General features: G+C 51.6%; 1 pseudogene; it reads right to left on the reverse strand.

The window, feature by feature from the left end:
* Positions 1-2,992: 2,992 nt before the first annotated feature.
* Positions 2,993-4,693, reverse strand: LOC103596062 (annotated as a pseudogene).
* Between the last annotated feature and the right edge of the window lie 232 nt (positions 4,694-4,925).

The following is a 4,925-nucleotide window of genomic DNA, read 5'->3' on the forward strand; positions in this document are numbered from 1 at the left end:
AGTGGGGGTCATGAGAGAAGCTAGTTTTCAGTTTATTTTACGTTATTCATCTCATTTAATTTTAAATTCAGAATGAAGAAAGTGGTTTTTATTTGCACTCTGTTAACATTTCTACTCTATGTTTTGGAATGTTTTGGCCTCAAATTACTAGATGAAAAAATTTAAAGTTCCTATTGACTTATTGCACTTTATAATTTAAATCTCTTCTTTGAGAGTCTTGGGTGCTGATGTTTCTGTAAAATATTCCTATCCAAAGCAGGAAGGTTTCCATTGGGAAAGGATTTGGCAGCAGAAACCAAGTTTCTTTGTCAGTGGCAATCAGTAAAATCCATGGGTTTTACTCCCTTCATGTATCATGGGTGTACCCTCAACTTTCTATCAACTATTTTGAGTTTCTGGTATAAAACTTCACATATTTGAGGATTGGAGGAAAATTTTAGGGAAAAGAATTGTGTAACAATGACAGATGACAGATTGAAGGATGACGATGAATAAGCCCTTGTAAGAGCAGGAATGAGAGCCTTCCTGGCTCCTCCGGGAAGAGAAGTGGGCAAGCTCAATGGCTCCCAGTTGGAGAAAGGACTCGGGTATTTGAGTATCAGAAACAAGTCCTCTGCAGATAGGAGCGAGCGAGTGAGCATGAAAGTGTTCTGACATGATGTTGGACGGGAAACGCAGGGGCTTGCAGGCCATGGAGAACGCAGTAAAGAAGAATAAATGGGGGTATGATTTAAAAAAAAAAAAAGATCTACCCTGGGTGTGAAACATACTAGATATACTACTCAGAGGCCACTCAGAGCAATGGGAAATCACTGAAAGATTTTAAGAGGGGTCAACATCCCCTGGGAGGCATCGTGAATGCAGGGAGACTGAGAGGTTATGGCACTAGACAGTGTGAACTAGATTGAAATTAGTGGAAATCCCTTAGGGATTACTTGGATATGGAAAGTGAAGGGAGGAGAAGAATAACAACACCTCCTGGGATGTAGCTGGAATAACTGGATGGGTCGTGTTGGTGTCATTTACCAAAAAGCCTGATAAAGAAGCACAGGGTGGGGTGGGAAGGGGGAATATCAATAGGTCTACTTAGATTACTAGTTTTGAGATGTCTATAGGACATCCAAGTGGAGTATCAAGAAATTGCTCCGATATACTAACCTGGAGATGATAAAGGTCTACACTAGAGAGAAATTTGGAAGTGCCCATGTAGATCAGGATTTCAAGCAGTAGTATATCTAGTATTTTTCACACCCAGGGTAGATCTTTTTTTTTTTTTTAATTATACCACCATTTATTCTTCTTTACTGCATTACAAAAGGGGTCTATTTCCAAACAGCATCTTAGAGACATCCTTGGAAGAGAATTCCCTTTGTTCTCAAGCCTTTATGACCAACTTCAAATCTGCTTACCTGCAGAACAGACATGGCTTCACAGTGAAGGTGGAGCTAGGGCCCTTTGCTAAGACCCATTTTTCCTTTGCTTAGACCATGGCTTCCCTAGGAAAGCCAGCCTGCCTGGGTACTGCGTTGGTCCCTGCTCTGCCACAGGGGAGATGGATATCTGGACCACAGAGCAAGCAGGGGCTCTGGAACTGGCCTTTGACTTTTCAGAGACCAAGCATGCTGGAGGCTGCCCGGCAACAGCCAGTCCCTGGCGAGCTGCAGCTGGGGCATTGAGGGACAGGGAGGTGGGGTGCTGGGGAGGGGGCCTTGGACACAGGCAAGCCCATGGTTTGAGCTCTGGCTCCACCACTGACTGTATGACTTGGGCAAGGTGCAAGTCTCTCTGGGCCTGCCTCGTCCTTGGAAAATAGGAATGGCAATCCCAGCTGACAGTGCTGGTGGCACCTCCTCCCCACTGAAGGCAGAGAACACGTGGGAAATAGTCTAACTCAGAACAGGACTGGCCTGATGCTTGTCCTACAGGTTTGTAAATATAGTGCATCTCCATAAAACCCTCTGCCTCCCAGAGCAGCCAGTCCCAAAGAACCTCTTCCCTTGGAGCCATTTACCCCTTCTCTCTTTCAAATGAACCCCCATGGCCTGACTCACAACCTGTCCACTACCCTGGAACCAGGAGAGGCTTATCAGTGGTAAAGACGGTTAATCTCAGTTGCTTCCCAATCTGTGTACATCCCCAGCACCAATAAGGAAAAGACAAAGCAGGAACCAGATCTTCCTGATTTGGGGGCTCCCAACCTCCTGGCAGGGCCAGACAGGAGCAGGCCCTGCTGCCTCTCAGTTGGGCATATCCTCACTGTCCCCAAACCCCACTTCTGGGGAGGCACAGCCCCCAGCCCACTCTCCCTCAGTGGCTCCAGGACCAGTGCTTCTCTTAGCCCAGTTCACTGCTTTCTTCCCACCTGACCTGCTCCCACTGTGGCCCTTCCCACTAACACCTACTAGGGCAGGTACAGGGATGGGGCCCAGGGACAGATGTAGGCACCAACCTGGGCTCCACTCTGTATTTAGGAGCATGGAGCTGACAGACTGGAGAAGGGGGGAACCACCATCCAGAGGTGGGGGCACACCCAGCAGTGGCCGCAGGCTATTCCAGGAAGGTGGTGGCAGGTGGAGGGTGGCCTCGAGAGAGCAGTGTCTGTGGGGCCTGTGACACTCGAGGTTCACAGGAGACCTCTTGCCACTCTGCTGCACACGGCTGAAGAAACTCAGGGTGGCTTGTATACTGGTGCAGCTTCCACACTTAGGCCCTTTATTCTGAGAAATGGTGATGGTCCTGGGCAAGGCTATTGGGAGGGAGTGGCCTCCAGCCTCCTGTGTGATGACAAGGTGTGGACAACAGGTCCAGTCTGCATTCATCCTCTCTACAGCCTGGAGAGCTGTGGATAGAGCCTGGCCCAAGCTGAGGACAGAGCACCCACTGGCCTAATGGCACAGGCAAATATCAGGGAAGGCTGAAACCCCATCTTGTCCCAGTGCAGGACCCCTCGTCCCCATGCAAGACCCTGTTCGGGCTGTACTCCCTGGATGGGCTATGGAGCCTTCATCACAGTCTGCTCGCTGTGGTCCACAGTCCAGAGTTGGTAACACTCGGCAAAGTCCACACAGGGCTCCACACGGCTGTCCTCGCAGGTGGGAGCAAGTGGGCGGGGTGGGAGGGGGAGCGGAAGAAGCCCCTGTCTGAGCTGGAGCTGCTGCTCTGGATGTGCGTGCTGGTGCCCTGCAGTGTCAGGCTCAGGCTCTGGTTGGTGAGGATGGTGGCAGCTTCGCCCAGGGTGGAAGCTCTGTTGACCAGCTGGCCCTGGGAAAAGGCATGACAACGGAGAGCATCACGCTGGTCTTGCTAGTGCTCTGGGCACTTGAGTAAGGAGTAGACACAGGGTACATGTGTCCCCCTGCAGCTGGGGCTGGGGTCGGTGTGGGCTGGCTCATTTCACCCAGGGATAGCCAAAGTTCACCAGCAGAGTCATGTTCTCATGCCATGGGCAGAACTTGGCACTCCCCCCACCACTGATGAAGGCGTCCATGTAAATGTGCTTCACCTTGTCCACCACACCCTGGGCCAGCACATCCAGGGAGGTCTGCTTGGCAAACTCAGTGTCAATCATAAAGGCGATTTCCGTGGGCTGCCTCCAGGGCCTTGTACAACCCCTTGGACATCAGCACCAGGAAGCCAGTTACCCTGTCCAGTGGCTGTGCATGCCATGATCAGTTTGGACTTGGCAGCACTAAGTAAGTCAATGTCAGTGTAGCCGTACTTGACCTTGAAATCCCCGATGCGCCTAGTGCTCTTCTGCCCACACGTGATCCTCATTTGCTTGATCTTCCCGGCGTCCAAGCCTACCAGAGAGAACAACACAACAATTCCATCCCAACTGTGACAGGCAGAAGAGCTTATCCTCATTCCCTGGGGTGTGGTGGACGTTCAGCCGTGTCACCTGCAACCCATCCACCATAGATTTGCATAAAAGTGCATGATTCATACTGATATTGGTGACATAGAGCTTGTTGTGGGGAAGAACAGCCATGATGGACATGGCTCCTCCCAAATCTCCCTATCCAACATTTTGAGTCTCTCAAGGATCTTCTGACACTGAGAAGGCAACTGGTGCTGAAGGACCCCCTCTGGCAGCTGGGAGTGGAGGCTCACCTTCTCAGCCAACGTGTCATCGATGAACTCCAGGAAGCTCCTCTCCACCACATCAAAGGCCTGTAGCAGCACACGCTGCATGGTGGCCTCAGCGTGCTGGCATTGAGCCGGCCTAGCAGGAGCTCCTCAGATAGCCGCTGGGCCATGAAGCTGGTCACCTGGTTGCCACCATAGCCACTGAAGACCCCATTCAGGAAGCAGTTGTTCTCACTCCTGAACTTGAGCCAGTCATCCTCCAGTGGGTGGCTCTCAGTGTCCTCGCCAGAGTAGCTGCAGTTGGGAGCTGAACCAACCCCAGAGAGGTGGCAGAGTGGCAGGTCATCTGTCCAGCTTGGGTGCTGTGCCTTAGGAAAAAGAACCTGAGGCTGCAGGAGGCATAGAGAGTTAGTGCCAGGACCAGCACCCAGGTCTCACCACTTCTCATTCCTTTAGTGTGGCCCAGAGGTTAAGGAGGTTTCTGGAATCAGACTGCCTGATTTTAATCACACTGCCACTTACCTGCTGTGTGGCCTTGGGCAATGACCCTCTCTCCGTGCCTCAGTTTCTTCGTGCTCTGCAGCAGATTTCTCCTCTGTGCTGCCATCTTGCAGGGAACCCCGTGGATGCCCCCACCTCCCAGCAGAGCACTAAGAAAGGCCCAGAGTAGGTTGTGTCTAACACTCCCTCCTCTATGAGACAGAATATTTTTCATTAATAATCATGTCATGGGCTGGCCCGGTGGTGCACTGGAGAGTGCGCCGCTTGGGAGTGTGGCAGTGCTCCCGCCAAGGGTTCGGATCCCATGTGGAGACTGGTTCCCACTCACTGGCTGAGCG

This window comes from Galeopterus variegatus, unplaced genomic scaffold (assembly GCF_000696425.1).
Source record: "Galeopterus variegatus unplaced genomic scaffold, G_variegatus-3.0.2 Scaffold1926, whole genome shotgun sequence".
NCBI classification, from domain to species: Eukaryota; Metazoa; Chordata; class Mammalia; order Dermoptera; family Cynocephalidae; genus Galeopterus; species Galeopterus variegatus.